Here is a 23,957-nt window from a genome sequence, read left to right on the forward strand (position 1 = left end):
TGCTCTCTCCAGGGAAGTTCGCCTGGCGCCTTCATTATACACCTTTAGACGCCAGGCAAAAAAATTCCTTTTTAACCAGACCTTTGGTTGATCTTATTGACATCCCATGCCCTTTTAGAATGTGTCGGGGGGTATTGGGTTGTTCTTTGTATTTTTATTAGATATTTTGTGGTTTTATATCTTGATCTAATTCTGTGAACCGCTCTGAGACCCCCAGGTATATAAATAATAATAATAATAATAATAATAATAATAATAATAATAAATGGTTTAGAACACACTAAAACTAAAGTGGCTATTATACAACAAATCAGAGACATTGAATTCCAAAATCACCTGAGACTGAGTACACACCATCTCAAATACAGGGACATTTATAATGCCAAAATATATGTCAAATTCATCAATCCCCAAATATGGGAAAGCTTTTGTGATAACTAGATTAAAAGTTTTACCTTCTGCGTGTCAGAAATAAAGCCTTTATCGGGAGAAACTGGCAACTCTCCCAGGCACCCGGCTTGGTCTCCTGTTGACCTCCCTGGCTGCATTCCCCAGCAAGATCCAGGCTAGGTCTCGATAGGCGATTCTTCCCAAACATGGGAAGAACACACCCCCTCCCTCCCGCTCCCCCGGCAGGGAAAAGGAGATAGACAGAAACGTATTTACATGCTTTTATTTCTGTCTTTGCAGCATTACAGAAAACATGTCTGTACTCTTCAAACTCCAGCAGTCAAGTGACAAAGACTTCCTGTACTTCCTGTACAAGAGCAAGAGGAAGAGCTCAAATTACACTCTGAGCTAATTCCGGTGCATTGCCCTGTGAACTGACTGTCCCACTGTTTCCCACGGACAGTCCCAACATTCCCATCATGTTTTGTTTTCAAGCTACCAGTTTGCAGCTGCATTGCTTCTATATCATAACACTGCGCTCCTTGATGACAGACATAATAGGATCCATGTTTGAGAGCAGTTATATCCCTATGACACATGGGAAGTGTGGAAACTGAAGCCCAGGTACTATTCTATTGCCCTTTTTATCATGACCTGCATAAACAGCTCATTACCCCAATCCTTTAAAAAAAGAAGAAGAAGAACAGGAAGAACTGAAACATTCAATTTAAAATACTTATTATCATATCAGATAGATATCTTCTGACACACAATGTAGCACGATTCTGGGCATCTGCTATAACCTGCAATTAAATCATGATAAATCAAGGACAGCAAGCCTTACAGAGGCATTATTATTCAGTTTATGAAATCTTGTGCTTAGGACACATGATTCTTTTTCGTGCCCAGGGTTCAACTGGACAAAGCTCTAGTTGGTTAGCGACTCCTCTTTCTCTGCTTTTTTCCAGCTTGTTTTTTATATATAACTATTAGTGATGTATAAAAAAAAAAGCTGGAAAAAAGCAGAGAAACAGGAGCTGGACACGACTAAATGACTAAACAACTACAACAACATTAGTGATGTATGGAAGTGAGAGCTGGACCATAAAGAAGGCTGATCGCCAAATAATTGATGCTTTTGAATTATGGTGCTGGAGGAGACTCTTGAGAGTCCCATGGACTGCAAGAAGATCAAACCTATTCATTCTTAAGTACCGTAAATCAGCCCTGGGTGCTCACTGGAAGGACAGATCGTGAAGCTGAGGCTCCAATACTTTGGCCACCACATGAGAAGAGAAGACTCCCTGGAAAAGACCCTGATGTTGGGAAAGATGGAGGGCACAAGGAGAAGGGGGCGACAGAGGACGAGATGGTTGGATAGTGTTCTCGAAGCTACCAGCATGAGTTTGACCAAACTGCGGGAGGCAGTGGAAGACAGGAGTGCCTGGCGTGCTCTGGTCCATGGGGTCACGAAGAGTCGGACACGACTAAACAACTAAACAACTTGTATCTTATTGTCATAATTATTGCATTTCTAGCCATTTTAAAGTAGTAAAATGAGTAGTCTATGACCGGGTAGCGCTGTGGTCTAAACCACTTAGCCTCTTGGGCTTGCCAATCAGAAGGTTGGCGGTTCAAATCCTTGTGACGGGCTGAGCTCCTGTTGCTCTTACCCAGCTCCTGCCAACCTAGTAGTTTAAAAGCATGCCAGTGCAAGCAGATAAATACGGTAGGTACCGCTGCGGTAGGAAGATAAACAGCATTTCTGTGCACTCTGGTTTCTGTCACAGTGTTCCACTGTGCTAGAAGCGGTTTAGTCATGCTGGCCACATGACCCAGAAAGCTGTCTGTGGACAAACGCTGGCCCCTCAACCTGAAGCAAGATGAGTACCGCAATCCCATAGTCGCCTTTGACTGGACTTAACCGTCCAAGGGTCCTTTACCTTTTACCTTTACCTATGACCATAATAAATGGGTGGATTTAACTGATTGACAAAGAAACCTGGTAAGATGCGCTTTTAATTTACAAGCATGCCCTGCGACATTTTTAGAATGATATCGCTAATAACGTTCTAATAACGTTAAATAGGTCAGTGTAGATCCAGCCTATGTCTCTGGATATCACTTCCTGGGAATCACAGGCAAGGAGAGTGCTGTTGTTCACGTTCACTTTGTTTTGAAAATAAAAGTCCTTGCTGTTTGCAGGTAGTCACACGCCCTTAATTTATTTTTCTGTGATGTGGTGACCAACAGATGGACAGTAAGAGTGGTCCCTGTGAGCCCTTATGGTTGCAAAGAGAATTACAGTGATACCTCAAGTTACAAACACCTCAGGTTACAAATGCTTCAGGTTACAAACTCTGCCAACCTGGAAGAGTTACCTCAAGTTGAGAACTTTGCCCCAGGATGAGAACAGAAATCATGTGCCGGCGGCGCAGCGGCAGCAAGAGACCCCATTAGCAAAAGCACACCTCTAGTTAAGACCAGTTTCAGGTTAAGAACAGACCTCCGGAACAAATTAAGTTCATAACTAGAGGTACCACTGTATACCGAAAGGCTGGAAGGATAAATAGCCGACATCTCCCACTCCGCAGTCTGAATTCTCACTGCCTTTTCCGTGTTTGAAGTTATAATAGCCTATATCATTTGGACATAAGGACTGTCTAGATAAATTTATAATTTTCAAGTCAGGAACAATGGACTATTCTTACTGTCGGCAGTAGCTGACAATGTCTCTTTTTTTCTGTTACATTTCCAAAATTAAAAGAGTGCTGTTGCACTCAAACTTGTTTCCTATATATATCTGGTTGGCAACTGTGGGAGTAGGCTGTTGGACAAGATGGGCCTCTGGTCTGATCTGGCAGGGTTTTTTCTCATGTTTTATGTCCTTAATATAAAAATCTGGTGTCTATTGCTTGAGCATGTGTATGTTACACTCTCTGTTACAAAATTAACTGGTCTGCTCAGAGCCAAAGGTTCCACCCATATGTGCAAGCAAGTAATGAGTTCCTGCCAAACATGCCCCAAGGCTTACAGAAGCATTTCCTCCTTCCTCGCCAATACAGCTGCACCTCCTAAGAGTAGCAAGCTCAGTCCTTGAGGACTTCCCACAAGCAAATGCTTGATCCCAGATGCCTGCTATTTTATTTTATTTTTGCAACGATAGGCGTCACATCCATCCTCATCATGAAAGCTTGCACAGCTTCGTTTTAGTCGCAAATTGTGACGCGTAAGCTCTGTGCGTGGCTTTCACACCCTTGCCGATCTCATCTGTGTGTTTGAGACACGTTTGCCAGGCTCTTCCCACAAGCGCAAAGCAGACAATAGATAAAACACAACCGGCAAAGCAAAACCCCCAGCTCCAAACAAAGCCTATGTGGAACGACGAAAGATAACAGCATCCATTAACTCGCAACTCACCCATTTCTGGGCGTAGCCCTCAATCAGACAAGCCAAAAGCTGGCTAGAACAGGAACATCTTGCAACCCTTCCTAAAAGCAGGCAGAAAACCACAATCTTGCAGATCATTCCACAGTTGCTGTGAAGAGAGGCGGTTTTAGGGTGGCACGATTCGTGCAGTCTCACTGGGCGCCACATTGCTGGGGCCGTCAACACAATGCTGTAGAACGAAGCGTGAGAGGCAGGGGGCACCAAATTTTAACACAGGACGCCACTGAAAATTGAGATCCCAAAGTCTGCCACCGCTGTAAAGGCCCCGCTCCTACCAGCTGAGGTTCTCTCCTGTCTAACCCACAACGTGCAAAGTGAACAAACACAGTTTGTGTGATTAGGTTCCTACCTTATCCCAATGAGCTTATGGAGACAACCGTTATTATTTTCATTATATCGATGTGTATTTGTATCAGCAGTCGTGATCCAGCCAAAACGAAGCAAGTTTAAATGGCTTTCAACAGGATGGTTAAGCATATTTAAATATTTTGCATTGAAAGCAATGAGACTTTTAAAAGATTTCGACTCTGATAGGATCTTGCCCAAACACAGGTTGGCTGCCTAGTGGTCAGAGACTGCTAGACAATTGAGGCAATCAATAATTTTTTGAGATGATGAAAGTGCCAGGTTTTCAGCATCCATCTGAAACTGCTCCCCATCCTTAGCAGCAGAAATGTCAGGATTGGCACATTTTAGAATGACATGGAAAGATTTGCAAAATCTAGCACTTGTTATTAATGCTCCAGCTTTATATCAATTCAGGAACCTTGGCTTTAGTTTTTTCTGCATTACAGGGAGGGGAACACTACCATTTCTACCTTTGAAGTTGTGATGATAGGAAGATTGCCAAAGTGTGACATGCAGAGTGGCTGGAATGAAAACAAAACAAGGCCAGAAATACAGTGGTACCTTGGGTTACATACACTTCAGGTTACATACACTTCAGGTTACAGACTCCGCTAACCCAGAAATACTGCTTCAGGTTAAGAACTTTGCTTCAGGATGAGAACAGAAATCGTGCTCCGGCCGCATGGCAGCAGCAGGAGGCCCCATTAGCTAAAGTGGTGCTTCAGGTTAAGAACAGTTTCAGGTTAAGTACGGACCTCCGGAACGAATTATGTACTTAACCCGAGGTACCACTGTACCTACTTTTTAGTCTTCTAAGGTACATAAAGCCAGTTCATTTGAGGCAGTGTTGCTAAATCCCATAATGGTATGTGGAAAAACATCTATTATTCAGGATCTGATCCTACATTGGAGTGCCAATTTGGCTTGCATCACCAAGAATAAGGCTATAAGAGAATCTGGCAATGCTGGGGTTCTGGAGGAAACTCTTCCCCTGATGTTCACATTGGTCCGGGCAGCTCCGACCAGGTGCATCCAGTTTGGAATCATGATTCCCTGGATTCCTCCCCCAGCCATAATTCAAGGCCTTTTAGTTTTTGAGAGTGCACGTCACCCAGGGAGGCACACTTCTCCCTGTCATTCAAACAGCCGCAGTTGCTTAGCTCCTGCTGGTATTTCTTGTGCACAAGTGGGAGGAACCAATGGGGTGATGCAGCTGACTGGCAGCAGGAGGCCGGGACAAGAGTGTAATATTCAAGGATGCTGAGATCAAGGACACACCAGTGGAACTCTGTGCTGCTGTTGAGGTTTATGGGCACAACAGCAAGAGAGTTGGGTCTCCAGAGATTATGGAAGCACTGGTGCTCAATCCCAGGGACATAAAACAAGTATTTAAAGGACATTTATCACTCCTACCCAATAATATAGCAGGGACCCGGGTGGCGCTGTGGGTTAAACCACAGAGCCTAGGACTTGCCGATCAGAAGGTTGGCGGTTTGAATCCCCGCAACGGGGTGAGCTCCTGTTACTCAGTCCCTGCTCCTGCCAACCTAGCAGTTCAAAAGCACGTCAAAGTGCAAGTAGATTAATAGGTACCGCTCCGGCGGGAAGGTAAACGGCGTTTCCGTGCGCTGCTCTGGTTCACCAGAAGTGGCTTAGTCATGCTGGCCACATGACCCGGAAGCTGTACACCGGCTCCCTCGGCCAATAAAGCGAGGTGAGCACCGCAACCCCAGAGTTGGTCACGACTGGACCTAATGGTCAGGGGTCCCTTTACCTTTACCCAATAATATGCACATGTGCTATACTGCCAGGTCTAGCTATAAAATACTATTATGCTCTCCTCACTTCTCCAAGCAGTTAAAAGTCCCACGTGTGAAGCACTTTCCCAGGTTTCCTTTGGGAGGAGGCCACATGGGGCTTGTGGTGTCTTTTAATGCAGTATTCAATTGATTCCCAAATATACAGATTGAGAATAGGTGGAGGCACAGCTTAAACCCTCTGATACAGCCAAAGCCTGCCACTCCCACATCACATCTCCAGAGCTGATAGCTTGCAGAGCCTTAATTCACATCTCTCTCTCTGGGGAGATAACCTGGGGAGATAAGCCAGAAGCAAAAGCACTTGGGAACCATGAATGTAAACGATACCTTTGTACAGTCTGGTCCCTACACAAACACATACATTCCTCTCTGTCTTCCATCCAGGAAAGCAAGAGGCATCACAGGTAGCTCAGTAGGTTAGAACATGGTGCTGATAACACCAAGGTTGCAGGTTCGATTCCTATATGGGGCAGGTGCATATTTCTGCATCTCAGGGGGGTGAACTATGTGGTCCTCAGGATCCCAGCTCTACGCTTCTATGATTCTATTATCAGAGTTCAAGGAGACAGTCCAGCTAGGCAAAAACGTTCAAGGAGTGTGTTAAAGGAGCTGGTAAGGAGAAGGGGTATGGCAGGGGAGAGTCTCAGGGGCCAGATAAAGGTCTGGAGGGCTGCATGTGGAGGGACCCCAGACCCCAGATTCCACATCCCTTCCTAGTCATTTATAAGAGCATTTCCAAGCTGCCAGTTCGCTAATAAAAAAGAATCATTCAAAAAACTATGGTGATGAACAGAAAAATTAAATAACATTCTATAAGGCATTATGAAGACCTAAGGAAGATCTACTGAGAGCAACCAGACAATCTCTCTCACAAAAGAGGCATTTGCCCACTTTGCCTAGGTTACTAAGGGAGTCTCCGGCAGTAGAGTCGTATCTCCTTGACATCAGATGGGAGGGAGTTCCACAGGGTGGGTGCCACCACCGAGAAGGCCCTCTGCCTGGTTCCCTGTAACTTCACTTCTCGCAGTGAGGGAATCACCAGAAGGCCCTCGGAGCTGGACCTCAGTGTCCAGGCTGAAAAACAGGTGTGGAGACACTCCTTCAGGCTTTAAAGTTCAGCACCAACTCTTTGAATTGTGCTCAGAAACATGCTGGGAGCCAGTGTAGATCCTTTAGGACTGGTGTTATATGGTCCCAGCAGCTGCTCCCAGTCTCCAGTCTATTTCCTCCTGGTGATTAGGATATAACCTGCTTCTTCCCCAACCTCAAATCATTCTGTGAGTTTTTTGTTTTTTTGTTTTTAAGGCTTTAGACCATCAAGGAAGACTCGCTTGTTTATTATGAATTTGCGAAGCTGATCTGTTTATTCATAAATTTGCCCAGTGGGTGGAAATTATGCTCCCATCTCTCCCACGGGCTGGGATTACTTTGGGGAGTCAGTTGAAATGTTGTAGTTATTAAAACTGAGCCATCTTGATTCAGTTAGCAGTTTTATGCAGCAATACAGACCTTTGGTTTTCAGCAACAGTTAAATATTATAAGCTCATAATGGAAAATATGTCCAAAATCATTACTGCTCCTTTCAAAGAGCGAAACATCTTAAGACCTTTGCTCTGTTCGTCTTTTTCATGTAAGACAGTTCATGCTTTATGTGGTGCAGTGATGGATCCGGGTATTTAAGAGCTCTTCCATCAACCCATTTATCTTTCTGATCACTCTGTAAACAGCTTTTGCTCAGCTTCATTATACCCACCCATAAAACAGAGCTGATAAATGAACTTGCATAATCTCCTTTGAAACTCTGGAGATAAGGATGCTTTCTCCCTTGTCCTGCTTCTTGCTTTGCATTATAAGAAGTGAGGATTGAAAAGAAGCAAAAGGCTGAGGGTTAACTGGGCACCATTCGATGGCTGCATTTGCGTCACCAGCAAAGACGTCAAAAGAAGCCACAGATTTGCATATAATTAGCATATGCTAATTTATATGTGCAGATGCAAAAATATGAATAATTGGTATACTTCAAAGAGAAAAACAGAAGATCCATAGTGGGGGAAGACCATGAGCAGGTGACCTACATGCCTGTTCATTTTGAACAACCACGGATGGTGCAAAGATGCTTAAAGCAGCAGGGGCTATGGTTGCACTTCACAAATTGATTGAAATTTCAGCAGACTGGGGGGTGAATCCCCTGAGACCCATGGCTAGCACCCTGTGCCCGATTCTGTGCCTTGGCAAGAAGATGGGCTCTATCCAACCTGTCTCCAATAATTATCCTAGCAGGTGTCAAGCAACACAGTCAAAGACTCTGAAGTTCAATATCCCAATTCAGCACTCAAGGGTTGCATGCTGGCGGAAGTTCTCCTCGTACCAGAGGCAAACGCCAACCCTTCTTGAACTCCAAAGGCTTTAAATGCATTGACTCCTGAGTTCCTCATGCTTGCTCACACTCACAATAGATCAGTTCACATGTAACACTAAAATCATGGATGATTCTCAGTAAGCCGAACTGAAGAGTTAGACTCACATGCTCCTCAACAACTCCTTGTATTTTGCCACCAGGAGAAGACCTTCTGTCAAGTTTAGTTTTACTTAATGTTCTATTCAAAGCGGGAATCCTGGTTTAAAAGCAATGGGTAATTTACTAAAGCAGATGCATAACCCATGATTTGAAACTGACTTATTATGAAACGAGCCAGAGTTTGTTTTAAACCAGGATCCTTGGGTGGAACATCATGTTAAAGAGTGGTTCTTTAAAGTGAAACTAAACTCAGTGGAAGTCATCCTCAGAGGGTTTAATGTTCCATGTGAACACAGTATGTACCACACTCAGGGCCTACATCTCATCACAGATTTCCCTCAACAAATCTTCCAACATCTTTTACTACTCCTAAAACCAGTAAGGTTAGCAATTTGGATTGCAGCTGCTGCATACTTGAGGAAAGGGAAGTTAACCCTTGCTCCCCCGCACACCAAATTAGATTACTGCAATGAGCTATACATGGGGCTGCCTTTGAAGCCTGTCCAGAAACCACAGCTGGTGCAGAATTCAGGGACCAGACTCCTAACATGGACCAGGTGGTATGAAAATATAAAACATCAGTTCTGATCTGGCTGCGTTGGCTTCCAATAGGTTTGCAGGTGTAATTCAAAGGGGTGGTTTTGACCCATAAAGCCTTACATGGCTGGAGACCTCGGTACCTTGTGTGGTGTCTCATATGAAACTGCCCAGAACCTTAGGCCATTGTCAGAGGTCCTCCTCTGAGTGCCCCCTCCAGCAGAAGTGCAAAGGTTTGCTATAAGTGACAGGTTCTTTTCAGTAATGGATCCTTAGCTATAGAATACTCTCCCCAGGGAGGACTGCTTAGCACTCACAATACAATATTTTCAGTGCCAAATCTAGTATTTCGCAAGACATCATTTTATTATTAGCTCTCTCTTCTGTTGCTTGCTTGTTGTTGTTGTTGGTAGTGGTGGTTGTTTGCTATTTTGATGTTGACCATACTGAAGAACTTAGGGAAGGCAGGGTAATTGCTTGGAATTATTACATTTATTTTATGTTAGCTTTTAAATTTTATTTCTTTGCATTTGTTAGTTCCCATGAGTTCTATATGGCAACTAATAAAGGAAGGAGAAGCAGCAGCAAAATTGCAGTAGCCCACATAACTTCTCCAAATATTGGTACAAATATTCCTGATGAAGATGGCTGGATTCTTTGAATTCTTTGGTTTCTTTGAAGTTTGTGGAACTGTTGTTGAATTGTTACTTGGATGGAATCAAATAATCTGTGGCTTTTCATATCAATGACTTTGTATGGTAGCTGTTCTTTAAAAATTGTGTGCCTTAAAGTCCTTCTATATATCATAAACATTTAGCTATTCTAGTGTTGTGCCATACAGTGGTACCTCGGGTTAAGAACTTAATTCATTCTGGAGGTCTGTTCTTCACCTGAAACTGTTCTTAACCTGAAGCACCACTTTAGCTAATGGGGCCTCCCGCTGCCACCGCGCCACCACTTCACGATTTCTGTTCTCATCCTGAAACAAAGTTCTTAACCCGAGGTACTATTTCTGGGTTAGCAGAGTCTGTAACCTAAAGCATCTGCAACCTGAAGCATCTGTAACCTGAGGTACCACTGTACTCAAATACTTGGAGCAAAATCCTTTGTGTTTACCCAAATCAAAACCTAAATGTTTTCAGTGGTGCTTACACCACCATCTCAAACATGTATGGATATGACTACAGAGTTGTCTCTGGGTTCCCTGCTCCACCTTTTGTGGTTTGAGTCTTTTTGGAGCAGAGAGAGTACATGAAGTAATTCCTTTGATATTCATGCCCCTCATGCCCCTGTGTCATATCATGATTTCTTATATCACACAACCATTCCTTTCTATAAAACAATTTCGCACAGCTACAGTTCTATGTAGGAACATAGCAAAATAAGAAGCTGCCAAATACAGAGTTAGCGGGTGGTGCTGTGGTCTAAACCACTGAGCCTCTTGCGGTTGCTGATCAGAAGATCAGCGGTTCGAATCCCCGCAACGGGGTGAGCTCCCGTTGCTCGGTCCCAGCTCCTGCCAACCTAGCAGTTCGAAAGCACACCAGTGCAAGTAGATAAATAGGTACCACTGCGGCGGGAAGGTAAATGGCGTTTCTGTTCACTCTGGTTTCTGTCATGGACAAGCATACATATGGATCTCTGCTTATAATGAATTTCAACCACTCTCTCCTAAGACCCAACAACAGCCATATGCTACAGCTCCACCAAACCCACACATAGTGCTGTGCATGCTATTTGCCATTGCCATTTATGGAACTAGCTCATTGTAACCGAGTATAGATAGTGGACGTTAACCCAGCCAGGGACGCGAGTGGCGCTGTGGTCTAAACCACTCAGCCTCTTGGGCTTGCTGATCAGAAGGTCGGTGGTTCAAATCCCCACGACAAGATGAGCTCCCGTTGCTCTGTCCCAGCTTCTGCCAACCTAGCAATTCAAAACCATGCCAGTGTAAGTAGACAAATAGGTACTGGTGCGGCGGAAAGGTAAATGCCATTTCTGTGCGCTCTGGTTTCCGTCACGGTGTTCCATTGCGCCAGAAACAGTTTAGTTATGCTGGCCACATGCCCCAGAAAGCTGTCTGTGGACAAACGCCGGCTCCCTCAACCTGAAAGTGAGATGAGCGCCGCAACCCCATAGTCGCCTTTGACTGGACTTAACCATTCAGGGGTCCTTTACCTTTACCTTCCTGGCCAGTATTTTATATGAGTTTTAAAGCTGCTAAGCAGAGAAGGGGGAGAGAAGATGGGTTACTATAATTCCAAACAAGCAAAATGCTAAATAAAAGAGGAATCACGTGTATATCTCCAAAAGTGCATGCAGTTAAGATGAGGAAGTTGCAGAGTGGTATTTAAAAGGTGCAGTACTAAGGCTGTCCTTTGATTTTCTGGACGCTTGTTTCTCACACCATCTTTATACACCCAAGAGACATTTATTACATATCTTACTGCTATAATTGCCTTTTAGGAATTTTGCAGCGTACCCTCTGGCAAGTGATAAAAACTTTTAAGTGACACCTAAAGAACTGTTAAGCTACTATGTCCCATGGAGGCATCTGGAAGTGATTTCTTTCTCTTTGCATGGATACTTGGGAGAGAATGTACATTTATTGCTGTTTCCTTCCCACCCCACCTCCCCTCTAAGTTATTAATAAAATGAGGTGAAAGGTAGCCCCTCTAAAAACTGTAAAAATAAATATATGCACAATTCATTGCATGTTATATTTACTATTTGGTGGAATCAAGAGAAATAATGACTACTAACCAGTGCTTGACATTCATAATTATTGTTTCATCTGCTGTAAAGTAAAAAATCTGATACATTAAAAAAAGTGGTTAGCTTTTCATGACCCCTGAACATTGGGCCATTCCGGGGGTTCCCTCCCTTGGGTCCCCTCCCTCCAGGTTTGCACTTCTGCAAGCTTTGGGGTTGCCCCAATCCTGCTGTTACCTCCCTCTTGTTCATGGATGGTTCTGTTTTCACTACATAAGGATCCATCCTTGGACAATGACTTTCCTGCTAAGTACGTAGCCTGTTTATTGTCTTGCAAAGAGTAGCACAAGATTCTAAGGGGGTCAAAGACAACTGAACAAGCCGAGATATATCTATGCAGCAGAATGATGTGGGGGAATGCGATGGCAGACCCTTGTGGGAGAATGGACTGTATCCATTTTTAAAGTGTTGTATTGTATTTTGAGGGTGGGATGAAAACTTGAATAATTTAACACATGGTATAATCAAACCAAGCCTACAAAAGTCAGTGCTTCCAGAAAATGTACTGCCTGCAATTCATTCAGGAGGAAAGGTGTTTTACAGCTCCAGTTAGTGTGGCCGATGTTCAGGGATGATGGGAACTGTAGTTCAAAGACATCTATCATGTTGCAGGTTTCCAATCACTGTTTTACAGCAGTAAGGTGGCAACTTCAAAGCAATGTTCAAGGGGCACTCAGTGTTGATAAAATCTACATCCATTTGCTCTGAAAACACTGAAAAATTTAAACTATGGGGTTTTTTAAAAGCACCTAGACACTTTGTGGATCACATCAAAACTTTTTTGGATTCCCTTGAAATTTCTCAGACATTGAAGATGAAACTCCTGAATTTGGTTTTGAATTCTTTTGTTGCCGGTGATGTTTCATTGTTAGTACTGTACCACTTTTATCTATATATATAGTGGGAGGAATCCGACACTGCACTCTTCTAATAGTTCCACCACTCTTCTCCCCATGTGCTGTTTTAAGGGGGTGCATAAGGCAGAGGACGGGGGGAAACCCTCTTGTGCGAGCAGAAATCCTTGTGCAGGGCTTCTGCTGTCAAGACCTATGCACAAAATTCCCTGGACTAATTTTGTGGTGCGTAAAAATGCAATGCAGCTTCTGCTCACAATTCTAATTGTTGTTTTGATTAAGTTTAAGGTGATCAAGTGAGACATGGTGACATCTGATCTGTATGCTTAAACCTGGATCGCCCCCAGTCATGAAGTCTAGAGGATGAGTTCTGGTTTCTTGGAGTGGTACAGGTAACATTTTCATTATTGTATGGGTGTTAGTTTGCCGCGAGGTGGTTGTTACTTAGTTTTGCTTATTGATTCTTCTTTATGAGAAGAGCTATAGTCTTCTTGGCTGCCTCTCTGGGGAGCTTTCTCATTTCCAAATGTTGGGTGATGCCTGCTGACTCTTCACTGCCTCCCAGCTTACTAGAGAAATGACTGGCAGCAGACAGAAGTGGACATAATGCAGAAAGATGCTTTCGTTGGCAGCCAGCAGATGTTAGAGTATGGTTACCAGACGTCCCTGTTTCCCGGGGACAGTCCCCAGATTTACAAATCTATCCCTGGACATAATCCGTCCCTGGAATGTCCCCGGATTTCATTTAATGTCCCCGGATTTATATTTTAAGTGTTGTAGATTTATTAGTAGGGAATGAATGTTGTGTGATTGGTTCAACGGCACAAGACACATCATATGGGGACTTCCGGCGAGGCAAAATGGTGGGCACCACAGCAGCGAGCAGCTCCTGAAGCCAGCCAGAGCCAACTGTGCTACCATGCTGGCTCCAGGCTGCTGAGGCTGCCGCTGACACTGACCCTGCCAAGGGGGAACCGAGGACACCCAGCGCATCAACTGGGGGAATCGCTGACCACCACCCCCTGCAACCCAAATCAAGCCAGGAGTGAGAGCGCCTGGCCACCCGGCCAACTGCCCAGTGGCGGTCCGGGGCCAGGAAAACCCTGGAGCCGATGCAGGGAGGAAAGGAGAAGGAAGAGAGAGAAAGAGGAAGGAGAAAAAAGAGGGGAGTGCCAACCTTGCTGCGCCACTGCCACCGCCGCAGAGGAGGAGAAGTAGGAGAGCACTAGGAGGGCAAGGACACTTAGCCAAGCCCAGACCCAAGCTGAGCCCACTCCACGGCGGCTAGCACTCCAGAGGAGACTACAGAAGGGAAGATATTACTTTTTTAAAAAAAAACAACTTTTTTAAATAACTTTTTTTTTCTCTTAAAAAAGAAAAGTGTCCCCAGATTCTTTGAAAAAAATCTGGTAACCTTATGTTAGAGGTCAGTCATCTCATCCTCTGGAAAGCCTTGATGGATTGTGTGGCCTTACCTGCCTGCCAGATGAGATGTGACACTTGCGTTTCAGAGGATGGGAAGGTTAGCTAGGAGGTTAATCACCCCCTGTTTGTTCCAGGATGCAAAGAGTGACCTCCTTATAAAAAGTGGTTGGCAATACATTAAAGTGACTTTGGGCGGAGGGGACAACATCAGCAAAAGGAGACATGGGTTAGTCAAGCAGGCAGGATCACCATGAGGTCACAATTATCAGTCGCTTTCCCCTTCAGGCAGCCATCATCAGCATATGTCACAATGGCTGCTTGCTCTCCTTTATCCTGGCAACATCAGAGTGGGGTCACAATAGCTGGTCTCCATCCTTCAAGTGGGCAGCATTAGCATGAGGTCACAATGGCCAACATCCTTCCTTCAGGCTGGCCATCAGCATGAAGCTTTTTTTGTCCATCCCCACCCTTCACAAGTGTTGCTCATTGTGTGGGAATGGGAGATAGTGCTTTCTAAGTAATGGTGTTCCAGTTATGGAATTTGCTTCCCATCACAGCCCAGGAAGATACCAGACCCTCCAAGTGTCCCTACTTTCCAGAGACAGTCCCAGATTTAGAGAAGCAGTCCCGGTTTCTGATTAATTTTTATAATGAAATGTTTTAGAATGTTGGATTATTTGATTGTTTGATTATTTGATTGTTGTTAGCCGCCCTGAGCCCGGCTTTGGCTGGGGAGGGCGGGATATAAATAAAATTTATTATTATTTATTATTATTATTATTGATCCCGCTTTCCCTTAGGATGTCCCTGTTTTCATCGGAGAAATGTTGGAGGGTATGGAGTTATGCAACCACCAAGCCAAGGAGGTAAGCAACTAAAGAACCTTTAGAAGACATCTGAAGGCAGCCCTGTATAGGGAAGTTTTTAAAAATGTTTTGTTGTGTTTTTATATATGTTGGAAGCTGCCCAGAGTGGCTAAGGCAACCACGTCAGATGGGCGGGGTAGAAATGATAAAATTATTATTACTACTATCATGGAATAGGACGTCCCTATCTTCATCAAAACTGGGAAAGGAGTATGACAAGGCTATATATTGCCTCCCTGCTTATTTAACTTATATGCAGAATTCATCATACGAAAGGCTGGGCTGGATGAATCCCTAGCCGGAATTAAGATTGCCGGAAGAAATATCAACAACCTCAGATATGCAGATGACACAACCTTGATGGCAGAAAGTGAGGAGGAATTAAAGAACCTTTTATTGAGGGTGAAAGAGGAGAGCGTAAAATATGGTCTGAAGCTCAACATCAAAAAATGAAGATCATGGCCACTGGTCCCATCACCTCCTGGCAAATAGAAGGGGAAGAAATGGAGGCAGTGAGAGATTTTACTTTCTTGGGCTCCATGATCACTGCAGATGGTGACAGCAGCCACGAAATTAAAAGATGCCTGCTTCTTAGTAGAAAAACAATGACAAACCTAGACAGCATCTTAAAAAGCAGAGACATCACCTTGCCAACAAAGGTCCGTATAGTAAAAGCTATGGTTTTCCCAGTAGTGATGTATGGAAGTGAAAACTGGACCATAAAGAAGGCTGATCGCCGAAGAATGGATGCTTTTGAATTATGGTGCTGGAGGAGATTCTTGAGAGTCCCATGGCCTGTAAGAAGATCAAACCTATCCATTCTTAAGGAAATCAGCCCTGAGTGCTCACTGGAAGGACAGATCGTGAAGCTGAGGCTCCAATACTTTGGCCACCTCATGAAAAGAGAAGACTCCCTGGAAAAGACCCTGATGCTGGGAAAGATGGAGGGCACAAGGAGAAGGGGACGACAGAGGACGAGATGGTTGGACAGTGTTCTCGAAGCTACCAGCATGAGTTTGACCAAACTGCGGGAGGCAGTGGAAGACAGGAGTGCCTGGCGTGCTCTGGTCCATGGGGTCACGAAGAGTCAGACACGACTAAACGACTAAACAACAACAATCTTCATCAGAGAAATGTTGGAGGGTATATTATACCTCACTGATGAGCTTCCATTGCCTCCTCAAAACATTTCTATTCTCCTTGGCCTTGTGGACACACAACATTGGTTAGCCAATGGGAAAGAAAATTGAGAAATGGGATTATGCCCATGTCAGATATGATGGGAAGTACCATTGTTGTCCAACATTTTTAATCCCCCTCCCCCCCCCCCGTTTTTACCCTGCTTTTCATGGGAATTTTCCAAGGCAGCTTTTAAGAGCAGTAAAAACAAAAGCAGAGAAATATTAAAAGGCACATTGGGGAATACATCAGCAGAAAAGTATTACTACGGTATCCAGGAGTCAGCACAGACAGAAGCCTCTTGTTCGTAGAAAACCTTGCAGTCAGATCTTCACAGCTAATTTTTTCATTAAATATTCAGCGTATATTCCCCAACAAACTCACAGAGAAAATCACTGAGGAGAATTTGGGGAGCATTTAAAAAAAAAAAATCTTTGAGCAGAGGAAAATGCTGGTTTTAGTCTCACTCTTCCACAGAGGCTTTTGTTGATTGCTAAGCTAGGCCCTTAATCCCTCGATGAGGGCAGAACCCTTTTGAAGGCTCCACATCAAGGTGCTATTATCAAATATATGCTTCTAATTTAACTTCCCATGCTATATTAAAGTACCCTAAGGCAAGTGTTGGTGTTGGGTTTGTGAGAAAAGCCTAGTGTTGGTGTTTATCTGATGACCTTTTTTTGCAAAGGGCAATGTTGAGGTTATCCAACGCACATACACACACACAAAAAAGGAGGGAAAAATTGGGGCAGCAAGAGGGGGTGTGCGAAATTGAGACCACATGTAAGCCAGGCTTTCTTGTTCTTTCTTATAACTATTTCTTTCCAGAACAGCCCAAATAATTGACTTTTCCTCAAATACATGAGGTAGTAGTACACTACATCACATGTTGAAAGCGTATTTCAAGCACACCACTTCCCACCAAGAATTGTGGGAATTTACTCCTCACATAGCTACAATTCCCAGCACCCTTCGTGAACTACAGTTTCTGGGATTCTTTGGGGGGAAGTTATGTGATTAATGTATGGTGTACATAGAGTCTGAAGCTCCGGTGATCAAAGTGCATTTCACATAGTTAACTGAATACCTAAGATGTAGCAGATTTTTGTATGAGTGTATATTTTACCAGAAAAAAGTAATTGATGTGCCAATGTTATGTGGGATGTGAAGGGTGTAATAACAGGTTAGTAAATGTTTATTTGCATTAGGTATGTAATGCTGATTGATCAGGAGAATAACTAGGTTAAGTTATCCCTCCTGAGTCAATCTTCTTACGGGGGGAGGTATGTGGCGTTTGCCTCCTAGGTGGGTCATAAGGAAAGGGTTAAATGAGTGTGATGTGATTGGCCAGTGGGAACCCAAGGGGAGGAGTTAGAGTTAGAGTGGGAGTTGAGTGGAAGTCAGTTGGGAGTTGGAAAAGGAAGAGGGAAGATAAGTCTGCGGGTTGGTCAAGTTGTGTTGTGAGATTGTGAGAGGAACTGTTAGGTGGAGTCAGATAGATAGTTGGGATAATCAGTTTGAAGTTGTTAGGTATGTATAGGACAGTAAAGAAACTAAGATTAAGAAACTGCCAAGAAAAATTAACTGAAACCATAAGCTTGTTCAAGCCTTTAAAATAAACTTGATTATTTGTTAATGTTAAAAAAAAAGTGCATTTCACATTGGAGCCTGTCCTGCAAGGGAAGGAGCCTGCCTTTGGGGGGCCATGAAGGATTCTTCTCACCATTCAAATACCAGCTCCATGCAGGAGACTTTGTGGATATTTAAGTTATAATTAGAAAAATCTTAATATTTATTCATAAAGGAAACAGTTTATAAGAAGTAAATAAGGAGGCTAGATACAAGATAAAGGGAGTCTTTTATTTTGTTGTTTGTATTGTTGTATATTATGCTCACTCTATGTTATGTTCATGTTTAATGAGGGTGGATTGTGTATTGGGGGGGTATGTTATGTTGTAAATAAAATTCCAATAAAAATTTAATAATAAAAAAATCAAATACCAGCTCCAGAGGAGTTATTTTCCTCAGCATAGCAGTAAGGAAGAAGTTGAATGCTACAACTTCCCCTGGATACTACAGGCCTTGGTGATACAGCATCATTATCAGAGATAATTAGATGGAAAAATATGAGTGGCAGTTAAGACAGCCAGCAGTTATATGTAGCTAAGTTATACTCAGAGGAGTCTCAGTGAAATCAATAAATCTAATTTCATCATGTCCATGGGTTTTCTCAGAGTGGGACTAAATCTAGCTATAGCCTCATATAGAGGACAGGCTTACAATTGAAGGAATCCTCTATTTGAAGAAATGCCCAGTCAAAGTCCTATTTTAAATATATAGAGCCATATGGAGGGAGAGCAGGAGCCTTGAAGCCATCAACATTTATTTATTTGCTGTATTTTTCCCTCCACTTTTCAGGCCATCATAAGCTCCCAAAGCAGCTCACATAAATTAAAGGAGAGGGAAATGCTGTATTAGCAGACCTACATAAACACACGAGTGGATGGAAAAGGTAGAGGGTGCAGATGAGTTCTTTAAGGGATGATTTATAAGTAGGGATGGAGGAGGGATTCAGTTCAATTCAAAACTACATCTGCCTAATTCACACAAATCAAAAGACAGCCACCGTCAAAATTCACACTTCTCTGAATTTTGCGGTGTTGTTCTCCAGCCAAGCAATGTGTACAAAATGCAAATACTAGGGTAAATGTGTATGAGAATGCATATATTAGTTAAAATAAAGTGCAACGATGCATTCTATTAATGGGAATTGCTTTGCAAAAATGTGTATATTAGGCAAAATTGCAATAATATGTACCTTAGGAAAAATTTGCACTAAAAGGCAAATGAATTTTCATGAGGACTTCAAAACACAATTCACAAGCTGACGTGGAAATGTTGAGAACTGAATTAAGATTGGGAAAATGAAAAACTGAAAGAAACCAAAACTGAAAGCTGGCATTTATATCCATTTGCGGCTGGTGTGATCTTCCCTTGCAAGAATCATTTTGCACACATGAAACAGAAACTGTTTAGTTCCTAGTTTTTCAACCATATTTTACCAGGCTTTGACTGACATCTCACCCTTTCTTTGTAAAATATCCCCTGGAGGACGTTGGTGCTAACGTGTCAGTTATATACTGACAGTCACACAGACTGTTACCAGATAATTACAGCTATGGAAATTTTAGTCAGATTTGGACCTCACAGAGACTAGTGCTGTAATTCTGCATATATGTACTTGGGAGAAAGCAACTCCACTAAATCCAATGGGACAGTTTTTATAGCTTGATCCTCTGCGTGATTATTACCTGGAAGTAAGTCCCACTGAACAGGGGTCAGATCAAAGCAAAAAATCAGCTTTCAGCCTCAACCTGGATACTGCCCTTTGCAAATCTCATTGAAATTGTGCTCTCATTGCAACTGTGGCTTTGTGCCATTCTTGTGTATTTCAATAGCACTTCTCAGGAGAACCTCCTAGTGTTTTGTGCTTTAAACAGTAATGCTTACGCCACTTAACAATAGCCATTCTCTGGGGTGCGCCAAGCATCACTCCCTCTAATAGCGAGAAGTTTGTGCCAACAGGACTGGAACCAAAGCAGAGTCCCAGAGGAAAAAAGAGGGAGATCTCAGCATCTTGAGTAGAACTCCAAGAGGAGGAGGAGGAGGAGGAGAAGGAGAAGGAGAAGGAGAAGGAGAAGGAGAAGGAGAAGGAGAAGGAGAAGAAGAAGAAGAAGAAGAAGAAGAAGAAACAACCCAAGTATGACTAAAGAGCCATAAAGCTTATTCCACTGATGCTCAGTAGTCACAGAATGTTGAATGTCAGCCAGAAAAGAAAAACTGAAAACTTTAATGGGATGAATTAGCTGGCTGGCTGAAATACTGAATTAAACTAAAGGTGCAGTGATCTTGTTGCAATTCTTACACTGTCGTCTTCCCCCCTGAAATGAGCAAGTTCTGCCTGCTTAATTTTTACCCATCCTGTTTTAGACACATCTATCCAACTGGGCTCTACAGTGTGTCTTTAAACAGGCCCACCCCATTATTTTATAGCAAGGTTATGCCTGGCAGAATATGCTTCTCTTTATGTACCAACAGTTACTGACATATCCCTGCCAGGTTATGAATCTTTTATGAATAGTTATTTTATTTCGGACAGAGCAATGGAGAAATTTCTGAAACAACAATGGGATATTAGCTCCACCCAATGCATGATGGAGAACAGCAGGCATAGGCAAACTTGGCCCTCCAGATGTTTTGGGGCTACAACTCCCATCATCCCTAGCTAACAGGATCAGTGGTCAAGGATGTAGAATTGTAGTCTCAAAACATCTGGAGGGCCAAGTTTTCCTGTGCCTGGAGAACAGCAACAACCGGGAAAAGATAGACAAAGCGTTTTATAAAGACAGGAAGAAACATCACGGACAGAATAATTGCCACACACAGGAAGAACAAGGATATAGTTTGAGTGCCTCACCTGTAGTTCTTTGGGGAACCTGTATTTTGTAAAGGGTGCTGGGAATCATAGCTCTGTGAGGAGCACTGTTCTGAGAATTCTTTGGGATGTGTATTAAAGTGGTATAAGAGTGCTTTAAATGTATTGTGTGGATGTGACTTCAGGTAATGATGGTTTCATCCTCTCGAGAACACAGTGAGCTAGACTTAAGAAGCATGGTGCTGGGATGAAATCATTAATTTCACCAAGTTCTTGGTGGGCTTTGAAGTAGACCCTTTATTGTAACTGACCATCCTCTCTTGAACGTGTTAGTCAGTCCCAAAGGCAATTTAACGGCTCAAAAACATCAGCCAATGAACCTTCAACCAACCTAACACCCGTCATTTAAAATCAGCTCTGCATTTGAAAGTGCAAAAATTCAGAAGAATTGGTTATTTATTCATTTGCTCCATTTTTATATTTACATCCCATCTTTCCTCTCAAAGGATGAAAAGATTCTTGGAGCCAAGATGGAAGAAGATTTGAAGAGACATTTCCTGCACCCTAGCCCTAGCAAGAAAATAAGCAGATAAATATTGTATTTTTCAAAGACCAGTGTCATTTGCTCTGAGTGACAAGAATGCAAACACGATTTCAACTACTTGAAGGGAGAATTATCAGTCAGAAATCATCTGTCCTAGACTGCATGTTAGTTGACAGAATGTTCCTCTTTCTACCAACATCTGCTTCTACCAACATCTGAAAGCTTTATGGCAAGACACTCTCCTGTATAATTTAGAAAGATGAATGGCAGTTATATATATATTGTTTTTGACAGGGCAGTTGTTCCAGCAAGAGAAGGCTCTGAAGGAGTCAGATGAGCCAGCCACAGGTGCCATACAGCAGTGAGTGATTTCAGGAGCCTTCCCCATTTTGTTACAGCACCATGAAGAATTGCATCTCCAAAGAGGTTCAAGCACAATCCTTAAGGACGTGTGGTTATCTAAACAAAACAAAACAAATCCTTCCAGTAGCACCTTAGAGACCAACTGGAAGGAATTTTTTTATTTTGTTTCGACTATGGCAAACCAACATGGCTACCTACCTGTAACTAGAAGTGTGGTTATCTGAGGACTATGTTCACATTTTTGTTCCCAGGAAGCACATGCAACCTTGGCTGAAGAGGATATGTTTCATACCATGGATGGTAACATACCATGAAGATGAGCTCATGAAAAGTCAGGCTCCACATTGACTTACACTGTGACATTCTTTATCAAGTAAAATTATCATATCAACCAATGGCATAGATGTTCTGGTCAACATGTGGGTGGAAGGCGGCTTGTAGTCAAATCATGTTTTGAGAGAAAAATAATGATGATTTGAGGTGTGTGATGTTTGGGGGGATCATCCCTGTACAAATTGTTCCCTGGATTATAACATTTCAGCAGTTGCGACTACCAAACAGACTTTTTGAGAAATAATAGGGTTCACCTTTAGAAGATGACATCCTCCTTTTTAGGGAGAGAGAGGGACACAGCTCCCACCCTAGGACCACTGCCAGTTGGGGACCCTCTTACCTGTCGTGATGGACCAGGAAGGAAAGCTAATTCCTCTTATTCTGGCCCTCCAAAGGTCCTTTCCCTCATAATTCAAAAAGCTGCAAAGCAAGGGTTGAGAGATCCACAGAAGTGTACAAACCAAAAAGCTGGTCTCACTTGAACAAGATCAAATAGACGGGAGGCTTGTGGCTCATCAGGTATGTTTCTTATTCAGCAGAAAATACCGCTGAGGATGTGATTCAGCATAGAGTTAGATAATCCATGGTAGAGATGCAGGAGGCGCTGTGGTCTAAACCACTGAGCCTCTCAGGCTTGCTGATCAGAAGGTTGACAGTTCCAATCCCCATGACAGAGTGAGCTCCCGTTGCTCGGTCCAAGTTCCTGCCAACCTAGCAGTTCAAAAGCACACCAGTGCAAGTAGATAAATAGGTACCACTGCTGCAGGAAGGTAAATGGCGCTCTGGTTTCCACCACAGTGTTTTGTTGCACCAAAAGCGGTTTAGTCATGCTGGCCACATGACCCAGAAAGCTGTCTGTGGACAAACATCAGCTCCCTCAGCCTGAAAGCGAGATGAGTGCCGCAACCCCATAGTCGCCTTTGACTGGACTTAACCATCTAGGGGTCTTTTACATTTTTACCTTAGATAAGCCATTTAGAGTTTTCCTATTTTGATGATCATTATTAAGATGAAGCAACAGTTGAACTTCATGCCCTGACTTCATTCCAGGGACAGGGACCGAATTTTGATTACATATAAAGGAAGTAAGTAGCAAGACTGAATGGTTAAGGGATTTCCAAATATATCCCAGGCAGTCAGTGTTGACACAGTAAGAGGATTACCACATAATATTACTACCATTGATTTTACATGTCTAATACTTCTAGACCAAATATCCAAGGAGGAACAAACAGGTAACATTGTACTATGTGGCTACTGCTTCTCTGCCTCAATCGATTGGGAGATAGCTTTTCCCAAACATAATTAATACTTGATGATATTGGGAATATTTAGGACAATTCAGTATACGTTTTCATGGACTTATGCCCCCTCTTTTTTAAAAGGTCATTTTGGGGAACTGTGATAGCTTTGAAGACTCTATTGCTTCCATTGAAGAATCTCATGCCTGATTTAATTTAATTACTCCTGGTTCCTTGGCCATTGTATTATACTGATGTGTGAGAGGAGAGAAAATATCAAAACAAAGTCTAAAGCTCAAGACGAAGGAGGCATATGTCAAGACAAGCTCCTGCCAGCAACGGACGGTACAAAGAATGATTGTATACCAACATTTTTTTCCAAATAGTTCAAAGACAAAATATATAATTAAATGGGCTACACGTGTCCCCAAAAAGTTAATTAAAAGAACAGCTCACTGGTGTTATGGATTAGCAGAATGTAAGTGTTCAGAGCTACAAAACATTTTTGGTATGGTGGTTGTTGCTGTCATGGGTGTTGAAGTCATTATTATTATTATTATTATTATCATCATCATCATTATTAACAATATCAAATTGCTTGGCTTCATATGGTAAATAAATGTTCAAGAAATATAGAATGAACACACCTTTGAGTCTTTATTTCCCCCCATTTCTCATAGCTTGTATGTTTTATTTGATTTTAAACAGTTTTGTGAAATGGCCATTAAATAAAAGCTGATTTGGCAGGGTTGCCTCTTAAGAAAGTCTGTGACAAAGATCTATCACTGCACAAGTTGGTGGAAGAAGGGGGAGCCTGCCTGACTGGCAATATTTTCCCAAGAGTGTGATAGTGTCACTGCAACCTATTGGACTGAACAAAGGGGC

The 23,957-nt window shown here is 42.9% G+C and overlaps 1 long non-coding RNA gene across 1 annotated transcript; it reads left to right on the plus strand.

Annotated features, from left to right (window-relative positions):
- The first annotated feature begins 10,558 nt into the window (after window positions 1-10,558).
- Window positions 10,559-22,481, plus strand: LOC308473722. The gene is made up of 3 exons (XR_013984246.1): window positions 10,559-13,081; window positions 14,915-14,980; window positions 21,098-22,481. It is a non-coding gene; the product is annotated as an uncharacterized lncRNA (long non-coding RNA).
- Window positions 22,482-23,957: the final 1,476 nt, after the last annotated feature.

Source organism: Podarcis pityusensis (genome assembly GCF_964106645.2).
Source record: "Podarcis pityusensis genome assembly, chromosome: 3".
In the NCBI taxonomy this organism is placed as follows: domain Eukaryota; kingdom Metazoa; phylum Chordata; class Lepidosauria; order Squamata; family Lacertidae; genus Podarcis; species Podarcis pityusensis.